Source organism: Cnephaeus nilssonii (assembly GCF_951640355.1).
Source record: "Cnephaeus nilssonii genome assembly, chromosome: 15".
NCBI lineage: Eukaryota > Metazoa > Chordata > Mammalia > Chiroptera > Vespertilionidae > Cnephaeus > Cnephaeus nilssonii.
This window is the reverse complement of record NC_137086.1, coordinates 25,280,978-25,297,884: the sequence shown is the minus strand read 5'-3', so window position 1 is coordinate 25,297,884 and position 16,907 is coordinate 25,280,978.

Sequence of the window (16,907 nt, the reverse complement as noted above, 5' to 3'; positions counted from 1 at the left end):
GGGCATGTGCCCTTGACCAGAATTGAACCCGGGACCCTTTGGTCTGCAGGCTGACGCTCTATCCACTGAGCCAAACCAGGTAGGGTTGTAGTGTTTATGCTTTTATCTCAAGTTTAAACAAAACAAAAAATGACAACCATCACTTTGGTGGGGGATAAACAAGAACCTGCCACCATCAAAACCTAATAGTGGCACAGGAGGCCTTTTCTCATTGCTATGACATCGCTGGGTGTGCCCACGGCCACACAGCCAGACGACTCCCCACGTTGCCAAGTGTCTGTGGGGCTGTGCTATTTCCGGAGCGCGGTTTGCCCAGGTTGCTGTTGTCTGCATTTTTCTAACGAGGATGCGGTACTTAGGGTGCTGCCGCCAGCCAGTGTTGAACTTTGTTCTAGTTTCAAAATGTAAATGAGCAAGTGCCAGTGGAAGTGCCCAGGACCAGGTCTGAGCAGTCAGCCCCCAGGGGAGTCCCCAGTGTCAGCTCCCAGGGAGGGAGGGAACAGATTCGTGTGTTCTAGAGCCATCTGCATGAGGTCTGTCCAAAGCCACGAAGGCCACGTCTCTGGGGTGGACTGCAAAATCTTACAATTTCCCAAGCAAGGAAGAAAGGAGAGAGAGAAGCAGCGGGAGAAGGGTGTGGGGATCAAACCAGCTTTTATATGTGATCTTGTTTAAACAAGACTCTTATCAAAGAGTAACCCTAAACTTTGGTCTTTCTTATTACCTCAGCTCCCTGGGGAATGGGTTTGTGACTTTTGGGTTCCAGGAAGCGGGATTAAATTGCCTCTTAGAGATAAGAGCCCCAAATAAGCAGATAAGGTTGATAGCGTTGGGGAAGTGGGACATTCTTTAGCTCCGTGGTTCTTACCACTGGACTAAGAATAAAATCAACACAAGAATAGATTAACAGGAGAAAAACCAACTTAGTACGTGCACACGGGAGAATCACAACATGACACTCCGATCAGAAAATAAGGCTCAAAAAAAAGGGGAGACATATGTACTACTATTTGTAATACTTTAAACAATAATACATTTTTTGAAAAAAAAAGAAAAGACAATAAGGCTCAAAGAATGATCAGAGCAGACACCTTTTTATACTTTTTAGACAAAGAAACAATAAAGCTGTGAGAAATTGATTGGACAAAGAAAGTTAGTGCTCATCAGAAAGGAATCTAAGGGAAGTTCGGGCCTGGGTGGTAAAGTAGTAAAAGGCGGTACAAGGCTGCTGACACAAGTTTCAACTCTGATTCTTGTAACTCTTGTGATAAGATTGTCTCTGGGCCCTCAGGAGCTGGAGGGCACCTATCACATGGGAGATTTATCTTCTGCTTGCAGGGGACAGAGGTCAGGGTTTTCTTCTTGCACACAGGCAGTTTCTTAAGTGACTGTAATTCAAAATAATCAGTATGCCTTGTGGGTTATCTTGGGACAGCCTGCCCTGGGCACAGCAATAGAAATGGGAGGACAGGAATTCTCTTGTGTCCCGCGGAGACGTTCTTTGCTCCCCATTATCTAGATCCATGTCTTCTATTGCATAAGGTGGGCACCAAGACTGAGAGGGAAGCTGACCCCTGGCTATGGAGCAGCAGGACAGGGGGGACCCTGACGGATGAGCTAGGCTGTGGCAGGGAATGTCCAGTCCTGTGGTGGCTATGCAGGCGCAAGGCATTCATTTTAAAATCTCTATTAAGTTGCTCTTATGTGCCTAACACTCTGTTAGATGCTCTGGAAAAGACTCCAAGTAGTTGACATATAATTAAATGTGTATTTCCTGACTACCAAGTTCACAGTACTGCATTAGAGAACAGGCAACCATAGCAACACTGTAGAGTGTATGGGGCGGGGCGTAGTTAGTCTCTGCAATTCAAATGTCGGGGGGTAGAAGCCACACTTGGCTGTGTGACTTGGTAAGTCACCTCTCTTTGCCTCCGTTTTCTCACCTATAAAACGGGAATACTTTTTCAGCATTGTCATGAGGATTGAGTATAAAGTGCTTAGCACAGTAAGTGCTGAAGAGATATTAACCATCATTTATTATTATTATCATCTAAGACGCTGACCCTTGCCCTTCTGCTGTTTACAATCTGAAGTTCACAGTAAATAGACATGTCTTGAAACACGACAGAACAGGACCTGGTTATTGCTGATAAGCGTGCCATAGGTGTCCGAGGAGGACACAGACACTTCTAGCAGAACCATTAAAGAAGGCTGCAGGGAGGAGATGAAGAAGAGGGCCTTCAGGATTGGGCCGGAATTTAGTACGTGAGGACATGCTAGCTGGGAACACATGGCACATACAAGGACATGGAGGCAGCAAAATGCCAGGCCTGCTTGTGGGGTGCCAGCTTGCTTTGGCTAGGCCTTAGCTAAAGCCCCATAGGGGTGTCTTGAGAAATAAAGTTGGAGATTTGATAAATCAGTGCCAGGTGGCAGCCTGTGGAGTTTGAACTTTATTGTGTGTGCAAGAGAACGCCATTGGGAGGAGTTTGAGAAGCAATTGGGATCTGCCTCTCCTGCCTTCCCTGGGGGTGATCTGTGTTCAAATACTGAGGTGATGCTGAACTTACCTCACCAGGTCTGCAGACTCTCACCAGCTTCATCTTGTTGCAAACCAGTCAGCTGGAGGGCAGGGCCTGTCCAGTGAGCAAAAAGGCCCTTTCTCCATTCCTCCCACTGTGTACATAAGAAACATCCAAACCTGTAGAGAACTTTTATGAGTTTATTTGAGCCAAACTGACAACATTGCCAGGAAGCAAGGTCTCAAATGCTCTGGAGAATGACAGTTTTGCAGTTTGTTTTATACATTTGGAATTAAGGAGGGAACATAAGGAAGATTACATGAAGGTGGGAGAAAGGAAGACAGGATTGGATTACAGTTAGTTAACAAGATGGTGTGCCCTCTAGAGGGTGGTTATGCTTCTAAGGGGTCTCAAAAAGAGGTACTTTAAAGTGTGTTAACCTAGATCAGTGATGGCGAACCTATGACACGTGTGTCAGCACTGACACGCGTAGCCATTTCTGATGACACGCGGCCGCTGAGGCGGCCACATGCCGAGGATGAAACATTTGCTGCTCCTGAGAATTAAACATTTGCAAAATAATGTTTTTTCCTCAAAGTGACACACTACCCGAGTTATGCTCAGTTTTTTGGCGAAGTTTGACACACCAAGCTCAAAAGGTTGTCCATCATTGACCTAGATGCACAAAAACAATGGACAAGGCTTACTTGAAGCAAAGACACCTTTTTACTAGGGAAGTTATAGGCCTGAGGCATGACTACCCACCATGACCTGCCCAGTTAGGAAACTATGATCAGATCACTCTGTGAAGTCACTTTTGATCACTGGACTTGTCTTATTTATTATTTATTTATTTATTTATTTATATTTTTATTGATTTCAGAGAGAGAGGGAGAGGGAAAGAGAGATAGAAACATCAATGATGAGAGAGAATCATTGATTGGCCACCTCTTGCACTCCCCACACTGGGGATTGAGCTTGCAACCCAGGCATGTGCCCTGGCCGGGAATCAAACCGTGACCTCCTGAGCCATGCCGGCTGGGCTGTCATATTTATTATAGAGCTCCTTTTTCATCTACACCACCCTTGGAGCATTCAAGACTAGCTGGCAAATTACTTGAGAAAAGGGATATGGTTGGGAAGGCTGCTGCAGGTCACCGAATGGAGCTAAAAGTGGTACAGAACTATGCTGTTCAATATGGGGGCCACTGGCCACTTGTGGCTATCAAGCACTTGAAATGTGGCTTCTCTAAACTGAGATGTGCTGTAAACATAAAATATACACCAGATGTCAAAGACTTAGCAAAAAAAAAGAGTATATTTTAATATTGTTACATGCTGATGCAACAATATTGTGGACGTATTGCGTTAAATAAAATATTATTAAAGTTAATTTCACTTGTTCCTTTTTACTTTATGTGGCTATTAGAGAATTTAAAATTTATTGGACAGTCTAGAGGAATAGGGATTGGGTGATTTATGACCTTGATAATTACCAGGGCTATAACTATATACACCCTATTAGCCTGGGTGGGGTGCCTGGCTTCTAAAACAGCCAGGCTCATATTTAAATCTTATTTATTGATTGATTTTATCAAGAGAGGAGGGGGGCATAGAGAGGGAGAGAAACATTGATTTGTTGTTCCACTTGCTGATGCATTCATTGGCTATTTCTCATATGTACCCTGACCAGGAGATTGAACCCACAACCTTGGAATTGACAGGATGCTTTAACCCATTGAGCTACCCAGCCATGCCAGGCTCATATATAAACCGAATCAAATCAGCATTATGCTCAGGATAAGAAGTTGAGGAAGGAAAAGGTGTATCATTTTTTTTGTGTAGAAAGTCTCTAAATTTCTCCAAAAATTGGCTCCAAAATTCCAACTTTCAATTAAGGCTGGAAGATGGCAGGACACAGTGTTGTGGGTCCACTTTGGAAAAGTCGTCCCCCATGAGAGTAAAGGGAGAAACTTCTAGGATGGAGGGGGGTGCTAGGTCATTGCTTCCTGGGCCTTCGGTCAGCAGCTCCCTGGGTGTGCCTGCCTGTGAACACCACCAGTGCTGGTGAGTCAGGAGCTGGTAGAGAGGCTGGGATCAGCAGGCCTCTGAAAAACGTGCTGTGTGTGAAAGAAATACTAGTACGTCAGGCTGTTTTAAAAGATTATCCCAAGGTTTTCTACTTACGCACAATTTTTTTTCTTCCTCCTGTGCTTTTCATGGTTTTTCTACAGTGAATAAATAATATATACATATATTCACTCACACACACACACACACACACACACACACACACACACACACACACATATATTTTAAGAGCGAGAAGAAAGCAGTGGTAGGTTCTCAGCTGCCATTATGTGGAAGCTGGTCAGGGAGGGGACCCAGACAAGGTGCTCCAGTCCCCAGGCTTCCTGTGAAGCAGATCTTGATGGAGAGAGGTTCTTTGTGTGCCGGCTGGAGAGGCCCCATCGGCAGCCCACATAGGCAGGCCCGACGGCTGAACAGGGATGTAGTGTGAAAGTGGAGGGGGTTCAGGAGATGTACAGAACTGGGTTCAAATTCTCAGGGAACACGTTACGTCTGTGTGTCCTTGGCAGGCCTTCTACCATCTCCAAGCCTCAGCTTTCTTGCCCTGGAATGGTGATACCTTTAAGAATAACAAATGCTGGCCGAAACCGGTTTGGCTCAGTGGATGGAGCGTCGGCCTGTGGACTGAAGGGTCCCAGGTTCGATTCCGGTCAGGGGCATGTACCTTGGTTGCGGGCACATCCCCAGTAGGGGGTGTGCAGGAGGCAGCTGATCGATGTTTCTCTCTTATCGATGTTTCTAACTCTCTATCCCTCTCTCTTCCTCTCTGTAAAAAATCAATAAAATATATTAAAAAAAAAAAAAAGAATAACAAATGCTGGATAAATGGGAGTTATCATGATAATGGACATTTAGCTTTTTCAAATATTCATTCTAACAGTAATATAATAGAATAAAAAATTAAATATGTCCTAGGCTGCATTCTGGGTATTTTACAAGCCTTTTTTCCAGACCAAACTAGAAGGGAATAGGTTGTGGGAAGCTCGGCTCCACAAGGTCATGCAGCTGCACACACACGAGCTCTGTTCCAACGCTGCCGTGGCATCCCCCATTCCTCACATCAGAGTTTCTGAGCGAAGTCTGTGGTTCTAAAAATTCTAATTAGGAAAAGCCACAATAATGGTACACATTTTCACAGAGCTCTTATATCAATAGACTGCCTGTCACAGAGGGCAAGAAAACAATATGTCAGCCTCTACACATCCCAGCTGGCGTTAATCACGGCTCTATGTGGCTTGATGCCAGGTCTAATTGGCCAGTATTTCACTGCCCAACTCTGGGACAGTCACAATGTATTGTTTTATTTTATTTTATTTTTTAAAATATATTTTATTGATTTTTTACAGAGAGGAAGGGAGAGGGACAGAGAGTTAGAAACTTCGATGAGAGAGAAACTTCGACCAGCTGCCTCCTGCACACTCCCCACTGGATATGTGCCCGCAACCAAGGTACATGCCCTTGACCAGAATCGAACCTGGGACCCTTGAGTCTGCAGGGCGACGCTCTATCCACTGAGCCAAACCGGTCAGGGCCATGTGTTGTTTTATTGCTAACTAGTGACCCGGTGCACAGATTCGTGCACATTGAAAGGAAATTAATTAGAAGGTGGCCGGTGGGGTGGTACGGGCAAGACGGGCCGGACACACCCTGGAGACAACCTCCTGTGGTCCCTCCCCAGCTGGCCACACCTGGGGTGGCACCGTGGCTCAAAGGGCGTCTGTGGAGTGAGCGGCATCCCTACGGCAGGTGGGGTCACTCGGCCTAGCCTGCAGGGATTGGGCCGAAACCAGCTCTCCGACATCCCCTGAGGGATCCTGGAGTGCGAGAGGGCACTGTGCAAAGTTGCTGTCGTACAGGGTGTGGAACGCAAACACAAGTGTGCAGTAAACGAGATTCGGGCCAACAGTGCCCTAGCAACAACATAACCCACAGCCGAAGGTGGAATCATGCGGTCCTTTGAGGAATCAGGCTCCTTCCTCTCTGGTTTCGGGGTGTGTCACCCGAGAACCACTGCTGCCAAGTCACTGCAGGTCAGCAGCTCCTGTGTTGAGTGTCTGCCCCCTGGTGGTCAGTGCACGTCATATCTACCGGTCAGATGGACACTTAGCATATTAGCCTTTTATATCTATAGATGGACTCAATGTTCAGATGGAAATGAAATATTTTCCCATCATTTTGATGCTAATTTTTTCCACTTTTTTTATTGTGGCAAAATATGTACAATATAAAATTTATCATCTTCAACTAATTTTAAGTGTACAGCTCAAAGGTATTAAATATATTCACATTGTTATGCAATCATCACCATCATCCATCCCATAACTCTTTTCATCTTGTAGAACTGAAACTCCATGCCCATTAAAAAATAACTCTCCATTCCCTCTACCCTCTTTGCCCCTGGCAACCACCATTCCACTTTCTGTCTCTAAGTATCTACTCTAAGTATCCTATGTAATAAAACCCTAATATGCAAATCAATCGAATGGCTGAACAACTGGTCACTATGATGCACACTGACCACCAGGGGGCAGACGCTCAATGCAGGAGCTGCCCCCTGGTGGTCAGTGTGCTCCCATGGGGAAGCGCTGCTTAGCCAGAAGCCAGGCTCATGGCTAGCGAGTGCAGCAGCGGTGGTGGGAGCCTCTCCCACCTCCACTACAGGCAGGTGGTAAGGAGCGAGTGGTCCCGGACTGCGAGAGGGATGTCTGACTTCTGGCTTAGGCCTGCTTCCCAGCAGGTGGGCATCCCCCGAGGGGTCCTGGACTGCAAGAGGGCATAGGCCAGGCTGAGGGCCCCCTCCCCCCACCCCCAGTGCACAAAAATTCGTGCACTGGGCCCAAGTTTCATATAAGTGGAATCATAAAGAATTTATTATTTTTGTGTGTGATTGGTTTATTCCACTTAGTATAATGTCTTCAAGGTTCATCTATATTGTAGCATATGGAAGAATTTTCTTCCTTTTTTTTTTTTTTTTAGAGTTTCCTTCCTTTTATTCAAAACTCAAGCAGCGCCTCTTCTGTAAATTTGTCTTCAACTACCCTAGTAACAGTAACCTCTCTGACCTTCCTCTGAAGCAGCTATTTCTCCCTTGCAATGCTAGGCAGCGTGGCCACTATATGGTATCTGGAGTGTAAGCCCCTTGAGGGCAGGAACTGGGCTCAATGTAGATACCTGTGTATCCTCCATAGTGTTTAAGGCTCTCTGTACATAGTTGAATAACCATTCACCTATATTGTCTGGTTTTCCTTGCTGTTCCATTGAGAGTTGTCCCTATACTAAGAGAAAAATTATTAAAAGATAGAAAACTTGGTTGGCTGAGGCTTGGGGAAACTGATGTAATAATATTTGATCTGCATGGCCTAGAGAAGGGAATTTTATAAACGTCCAGCTCTTTAGATTAGATAGACAGCTACCAGTCAATCCTTTATGTAAAAAGCCCACGATGGCATATATGGGTAAATAAATAGTGTAACAGTGTTTGCTGAACTATGTGCAAGCCCAGCAGCAAAGCAGCAGGACCCAGACTGACATTCTTCTTCATTTCCCCAGTGTGGGGACAACAGCGTTTTTATTTTTTTAAATATATTTTTATTTAAAAAAGTATATATTTTTATTGATTTCAAAGAGGAAGGGAGAGGGAGATAGAAACAACATCACTAGTGAGAGAGAATCATTGATTGGCTGCCTCCTGCACGCCCCCCCCACTGGGGATCAAGCCCGCAACTTGGGCATGTGCCCTGACTGGGAATGGAACCATGACCTCCTGGTTCATAGGTCGATGCTCAACTGCTGAGCCATGCCAGCCAGGCTCCAGGACAACAGCTTTATCAGTCTGGAGGAGTTGTCCAGGCCAAGCTCTATGACCCTAAGATATTCCATGTTTCCTTTGATTGTATTGTGCTGTTTGTGCTGAGAAAGCTGTGTGTGTGTGTGTGTGTGTGTGTGTGTGGTGGGGATAAATGAGGATATAGGACCTACCTTGTTATAGTTGTAGTGAGGATTAATAATGCAAATTTGCTGGTACAGCATGGCTTACAATAAATGTTCTTTTTCTCTTCTTCACTTTCCTTCTTAGCCAACAATGATATGATAATATCCGTATTAATACAACAATAACAATCTACACTAATAAAAGAGAAACATGCAAATTGACCATCACTCCGCTACGCCCACCAGTCAATCAGGAGGGAATATGCAAATTAGAAGGACAAAGATGGCGGCTGCCCAGCTGCTCCAGGTGTGGAGAGGCTGGGCGGGGCAGGATGCCTGCTATGAGAGGGAGGGCGGGAGGCGAAGGGATCTACAGGAGCGGCATTCCAGCGCAGCGAAGACGAAGACTGCAGACTCCAGCCGGGGTCTGCAGCAAAGATGAAGATGGCAGACTCCGGCCTGAGTCTGCAGCAAAAACACCAGACTCTGGCTAGAGTCTGCAGCGAAGACGAAGAAGGCAGACTCCGGCCGGAGCGAAGGCCTGGGTCCCGGGTGCTGGAGAAAAACCGGTGCTGGAAGCCAAGGGAAGGAAGGCCTATTGCATGAATCTCTTTGTGCAACGGGCCTCTAGTCCTAATAATAAAAGCCCAGGGTTGTAACTTGTAACAACTGATCACAACCAAAGGCTGACCAACTGGAAGTCAGAGCTGGGTTGCTGTGGTGACCTTCACAGCCGCTGCCACATGCTGTGGGCTCAACTGGTCGGCTCCCCCCAGCTCATAGGAGACTGGCGAGCTGCAGCTGGTGGAAAGCAGTGAGCCCAGGCCGAGCTGCCCTGCGATCATGGGGTGAACAGGCCAGGCCCAGCTACCCCGCGATCACGGGGTGAACAGGCCAGGCCAAGCCTGGCCAAGCTTCCCCACAATCCCAGGCAAAGAAGCCGCTCTGCTGACCAACCTGTGCTAGGGACCTGTTCGGGCGTGTGGCTCAGAGTCCGGGGCCTCTAGCCTGCAGCCATGGGAAGTCTCCCTCTCCCCAGAGTTAGGAGCACCAGCCCAGGTCTACCCAGCGGCCTGGTCCTGACTGCGGGGGTGAGTTTCTACAGGCTGGGGTTTGATCCCCATGCATTAGCAGTACGAGACCAGCGCCTTTGTTACTGCTGTGTGTCGGATTTTAATTGGACAAATGCCTGGCGTCCGGGGCGCCAGCTTAGCAAAATCTTTTAGAAGGAGAATTCTGTCTGGGTTTCCTCAAATTCCCTCAGCCCCTACTCACCCCTCTGTAAAGGCGCAGAACAAGTGAGGCCCCTTAAATAAAAATCAGAGGTCTCCAGCAACGGTGGGTCTCTCTCATCACAGTCATTTGGACTGGATGGCATTTGAGTATTTATCTAGGCACCATGACAGAGAAACACAAGCTCAAGTCATGATCTCTGCCCTTAAAAAATTCACAATCTTATTAGAGCGAGTGGATGATAAAAGCGCAGTAATAACATCAGAATGTAAGGCAACAATACAGAGAGGAACAGAGGCAATTGCTAGGATGATTTTCCAATAATTAGTACAAAGAGTATGTGCTATGAATTAAATTAAAAAAAATGTGTGGAAGTAGCTGCTTTGTGAGTATGGCATCCCTTCCTATTTTAAAGGAAGCCGAGTTCCATGTGAACTGTGCACTATGCTATGATATCTGAGGCACAGGACAAGGGAGGCCCTAAGTGTATTATGCTTTGATATTTGAGTCATTCTTTATTGTTCAATGTGATTTATTTCTGTACACCTCAGTTTTGTAATAGTTAAATTACTAGAATAATACATCTTGCTATAAAATATTACTAGAAGATCAAATGATCAGGTGACATTTATTGTTATTTTCTATAAATGAGCACAATCTCTGGTATGCTAAAGTGATAGGTATTATAAAAATATTCAGATAGGGAGACCTATAGGCTTGATTACAAGTGAGGCTTACTATCACAACCCAAATTTATTGCTTAAAAAAAAAAGCAGGGAGCCAACTAGAAACTGAACCAAATATAAGACCTTGAAGGGCAAATGTAAATTGGATAAGCTTTGCTATTACAAGAGCAAGAAGAAAAAATTCAGATGCAAGAATGAAAACCACATTGCATCCACTCTAAGTAGCTGTTAAAGAAAAAGAATGATATACTATGAAAATACTTATTACAGATTGTAAAGACATTTGTTCAAAGAGGATTTCCTAGAGTAGGTGATATTTCAGTTAATTTTTTTTAAATGTGAAGAGGTTAGCTAGATAAGAAAAAGGTATAGGGGCCCCTAATTGCAGAGGGTGCAGGTGGGGCTGAGGGGTCCCCCCCCCGTGCATGAATTTCGTGCACCGGGCCTCTAGTATTATAGTACTTTGTATTTTTCATATTCATTTGAGTTTCATCAGTCCCTGTAAAGTAGCTGAAGTTGGGATTTTTAATTCCATTTGTCAGATAGAGACAACTCCAAGGTCTGAGTTGCACTGAAGTAATAGAAATAATATGGTTACAATTGTATAGAGGTCCTATCTGCAAACCTAAAAATTGGTTGTTTTCCTGTAAGCCAGCATCCCTTCCCTACAACTTTTTTCTTTCTTTCTTCTTTCCTTCCTTTCTTTGTTCCTTCCTTCCTTCCTTCCTTCCTTCCTTCCTTCCTTCCTTCCTTCCAATTTACAGGTGGTGGGAAGAAACATTTTGTTCCTATACATTCTCTCCTTAGGCAATTTCATCCACACACTGGTCTATAATTACCATCTATACATAGATGACTCATACAAAGATCTTTAGAGCTCTCCTCTGAGTTCCAAACTGGTACATCCAGCTAGTTGCCTATTCATCATCAACTCTTGAAGTTCTTAAATGCACCCCAAATTCAACAAATGCAAATCTAATCCTGTAGTTCTTCTTAAAACCCTTCAATTTTTCCCATTGTTCTAAGAAAATGAATGACACTAAATAGCCTACTGTGTTGTGCGTCATCTAGCCCCTGCTACCTCTCTGACATCACCTTTCCCCATCCCCTTGTGGGGACCCACTTAGAACTCCAGATTTAGCATTAAGATTATTTTAAGCTGAAGACATTTGGGATTCAACAGATGCAGAAAAAAAAAAAAAAAGCCTTCTTGGAGCATCCCTTATCTGACTAAAAGAAGAATCTTCTGGGAAATGAGGCTGCCATAATTCCATCTTCAGGGTGGCTTTTACTCCTGAAGAACAAGAGTAAATCAGCCATAAACCCCTTCTCTGAGGAATTTTATGAGCATGAAGAAGTCAGAATGATCACCTGTACCTGCTTGAACAAGCATTATCACCAACTTTCTTATCTACCACTTGTTCTTCTAGAAACCTGTTTGTCTTTTCTAAAGAAGCCCATTTGTTCTTCCCATAGTGGCCCTCTTCCCCCATCCCCTTCCCCTACTAAATTAAGTATGTAAGCCTTTGACTCGAACCATTTATTGAGCTACTTCTTTTGTAGCTCGATATATATTCATGCATATAAATACTTTTTTCTCCCGTTAGTTTAATTCACAGGCCTCCAGCACTGAACCTAAGAGGGTGGAGTAAAAGTTTTTCCTCTCGGACACCTTTGTGATCTTTGTGCTTCCTTACACTGGCTTCATCTTAGTCTCATAATACCTCCTTCTATAGACCTCTGTCCATGCTCTTTCCTATTCCAGGAATGCTTTTCCCTTCCCTGGGCACCTATTAACTACTACTCATTTTCAGAATTCAGTTCAAGCAGCACCCCTGAAAGGAAGTCTTCTCTGGCTTTCCAATTTTAGGCTTTCAGGGCGTCCTGTACTTTTCCTTTGTATCACTTGTTACAGTTGCAATGAAAATTTGTATGATTATTTGACTAATGTCCTCCCCCAGTGTAAGCTTCTTGGTGGTAGGGGTTCTGCCTATTTTTGTTCACCATTGTATTCTGAGTTCTTAGCACAAAGTAGGCACCGAAGAAAAACAAATGACTGAGTCAATGTCTGACTAAATGGTAGAGAAGGAACTGCACATGTGACAGACTAGAACCACTCCCTTAGGATCCTTCTTTCAAACCAAAGACATGTGGAGCCCCTACATTACAAGTCTTTGAAGGTTAGTCATACACCTGGGGCAAAACAATCTCAAAACAGCTAATGCTAGTGTGGGAAACGTGGTTACTCTATCGGGGCAGCTGTCCTGGTCATGGATTAAATGACAGTTTATTTGAGATAGGTTGACCCAGAAAACCATCCTGCAACATGCAACATGCATGAGAGAACCAGATCCGATCTAAAAATAGCTCCGTCACTGGAATTGGAAGCACTGCAGAGAGAACTCAGCCTCTCCCCTGGCAACTTTTACCCTTAGGAAGCCTTTTACCCTTTTTGTTGACCTACATAATCCTAGGAGGGTAGGGCTAGACGTACTGCTTTCATTTCAAGATGAGAAAACTAGGACCAGAGAGGCTTAGCGACTTCTCCCATGTCGCCCAGTTAGTCGCTTGCAGAATCAGGGCTCAGACAGGGACTTTCTGCTTCTCCTCCACAGTGATGCTTGGGTCTGACACGTCTAGGTTTTAGGCATCTTGGAGGCTGAAGACCCTATAAGATTTATGTTCCTGTGGGCCACCCTGATGGGAGGCAGGAGAGCTAGGTTTATTTCCCAATTTTGTGGCTCACTCTCAAAAGTTTGGGTAGGGATATCCGAGTAACACCTCTCAAGATCCGGGTGAAGGACACGGAGAATGGAGAATGGCTGCCTGCAGTGTGGAGGACGGCAGCTTGGATTCTGGGAGTGGTCTGAGTCCTGCCACCGGATGGCTATCCCTTGAGCAATACACTTGTTTCTCTAAATATCTGTTAGATGGGTTCATAACACGGGCTTCAGGCTGTTGTGAGACTCAAATAAGTTAAAGGCCTTTAGCACAATGTCTGGCATCTGGTGGTTAATAAATGGGGGGTGTGTTAATTTCCATTCCAATTCAAACTCAAACATTTGGGGGAAGTGTGCTTTCAAGGCAAAGCAGTCGAGAGCAGAATGATTCCTGGGGAGGGGAATACTCAGGTCTCCTGCCCAAGGACGCCTTTTGCTTAGGTATGTTAATCTGTTTATCCAGGCTGTAGTCAAGTGCTGTTGGCCAGCAAAGCCTTTTTCAGTGACTTTGCATATCTGTTCTCGATCCAGTAGTCATAAGGTTTACAGTTCACTGCTGGAGCAATCTCAGTTCCTTCATTCCCAAATTCTCACATAATTTTCCTCTGTCACACCCAGTCCCTGACAGAGTACTCGTGCTTGTTAACAGCTTTGGAGGCCCTGACTATGAGCAGAGGGCAGGGGTCTTCTTTTAAGCCTCTGTGACTATGGCATAAACATATTTTGAGTTGGAATGAAAATATTTTGGGTTCCTGAGATCCCTTGTCTGCCTAAAAGCAGAGCCTCAAAAAGGAACTTAAAAGAACCCAATGGTCATATATCCCTTCCCAGGGGTAACTCTAATCTTCCAAGAGAAGTTAACACCAAGCCCAGACATTGTCACAAAACTATCATATCTCCCATTCCTTCTCTTAGGGCCCAGCCCACTTAGCTTTCCCATACCTTGCCTTTCTCCCGCTCCCTCTCCCCTTCATCTCTTACGGTGGTATCTACGCCACAGCTTCTAATCACCCCTTTGGATCACATTTCTTGGTGAACTCCCATACAAACGTGATTAAAACCCATCTTTTCTCCTGCAAATCTATCTTGTCCGTTTAATTCGCAGGCGCCCAAACTTTGAACCTAAAAGGGGTGAGGGAAACCTTTTCCTCCCTGATAAGATCATGGTGCCATCATGCCGTTCTAAGAAACAAATCACACTGTTAAAGAACAAAAATGGAGCCCTAACTGGTTTGGCTCAGTGGATAGAGCGTCAGCCTGTGGACTGAAAGGTCCCATGTTCGATTCCGGTCAAGGGCATGTACCTTGGTTGCGGGCACATCCCCGGTAGGAGGTGTGCAGGAGGCGGCTGATCGATGTTTCTCTCTCATCTATGTTTCTAGCTCTCTATCCCTCTCCCTTCCTCTCTGTAAAAATCAATAAAATATATTTAAAAAAAAGAACAAAAATGGAACCCAGTACATTTCAAGGTCTCATTGGCTTTATTGAACGATTTATGAACCTAGTAAATAGACAAGTGCTCTGAGGAGCTGACCCAGTAGAAATGGGGTGGGACAGGACAGTTAAAAGTGGACTATTGCAGGGGAGCTCACCTTGCCCCAGGGAGAGGCAGGGCGTTTTATCAGGCAGATGACCTCACTAGTGCTGCCCAGGAAATTCCAGACTGATTGGTTGGAAAGACCCCTCCTGGGAGAGGCTGAGACAGTTGGTTAGGTATTGTGGGCGAAAAAGAGGCCACACACTAAGCCTGACAAGCTCTGGGGAGGCTGCGTGGCAGTCTTACAAACTCAGAGACCAAGAGTTACCACAGAGGATGGTCTGAAATGAAAACTTTCTAACTATAAGCAGGTCATGGCAAGTAGTCATGTCCTAGGCTGGTATCTTCCCTGGCAAAGGTACCTTTACCTGAACTGAGCCTGTCTACTGTCTTTTTGCCTTTAGGATGACGTACAGTATCTGTATCTTTGGAATGTCAGGGTAATTTCCTTTTTTGTTTTCTGGACCTCAAATCCCCTCATTGCTACTGTTATCTTGTTAATGGTTGTCTGTTAATTATCCTCTACCCACCTATGTAAAAGAAGTACTTGTCTATTCATTTTACTTTTTATCCAGTCCCAGACATTTCCCCGCTTTGCTTTCTCCTGCCTCCCTACTCTGTCACCGATGAATTGCATGTAACCCCCTTGTGTCCTCTGCTTTGATTCTGATGTAAAAATAAGTGGTAAAACTGCCATTTTCCAGAGCATTTTCTCAATCTGTTGAGATTTTGCTTCCTGGCAATGTCGTTAGTTTGGCTCAAATAAACTCATAAAAATTCTCTACAGGTTTGACCGTTTCTTATGCTGACAGCATTGTCTTGGCGGTTCTCACCACAAGTGACTCCATTTTGGGTCTATAGTTTATTTTTAACAACATAAAATAAATATAAGAAAGCATGAGTTTCCCATTGTGACTCTTTGGTACTTTTGTGTGTGTGGTTTTTTTTTTAATTTAAAAAAATATATTTTATTGATTTTTACAGAGAGGAAGGGAGAGGGATAGAGAGTTAGAAACATCAATGAGAGAGAAACATCGATCAGCTGCATCCTGGACACCCCCTACTGGGGATGTACCCGCAACCAAGGTACATGCCCTTGACCGGAATCGAACCTGGGACCTTTCTGTCCGCAGGTCGACACTATCCACTGAGCCAAACCGGTTTCAGCACAAACATAAATTATTTGAAAAGCATTTTCTCTGTTGCCCCTGCATTAGGCCTAAACACACCTGCCTGTTGGCAATCCAGCCCTGGGCATTGTTAGTCCTAATTTTACAGGCTAGGAGTTGAGGGTACGTAGTTGGTAAGGAGTGAAGATAAAGTTGCAGACTGTCAAATGAGTTGAAGCCTCTTCCTACACAGCATTAGTGAACCCTTTAGTGTTTCCAGTTCTTCAAGGGCACCGAGCTAATAAACATCCTTGGGAATAAAGCTTTGGGCACCTGTTGCTCCAAATACTTCTGTAAAACAGGGTTTAGAAGTGGAATGTTGAACTCGAAGCCTATAAACACTTTTAGCATGTGGCTGTTTTAAAATTATCTGGTAATCATTTCTCATTTCTTAGGAACCAGAAAATCTAGCGCTCGAAGTTGCTTTTAATTGTGGTACCTGCTCCTCCTTCCCAGAAAGGATTTGTTCTGGGAAAATGATGCAGAGCTTGGAGACAAGGCAGAGATGTTTGTGTGACCTTTAAAATCATGTGAGAACATGTCCTAACAGGCCCACTGAGGTTCAGCTGACTTTCTGAAGAAATATATTTTATTTAACAATTGATTATTATGATAATTTTAATAATTTCACAGTTTTGGGAGGCCCTACTCCCTCACAAGGACTCCCTAAGGCAGAAGGCAGCCCGTAGATCAAGAACCTCACAGAAAATATAATTTTGAGATCCTTTGTGCCTCCCGGCCTTCCTGTTTCCAGGTTACTTCATCCAATCAGTGAATTTTTGCCAACATCTGGCAGATATGGCTCATTTTCAGAGCTCTCGTGCATCAAAGTCTGATAGGTCATGTTGACCTATCTGTTGTGATTAAGATGCCTTTGTCTTTCAAATATTTGAAATAGGAAATGTGGTTCTCCAAAGTCATGTCTGTCTGCCTGTTGGAAACTGGTAGGACCTAGTTATTGTTTTTCAGAAGAGAGTTTAAAAGGCTCAGTCTGGGCCTCAGAAGCACTGGCCAGAGAA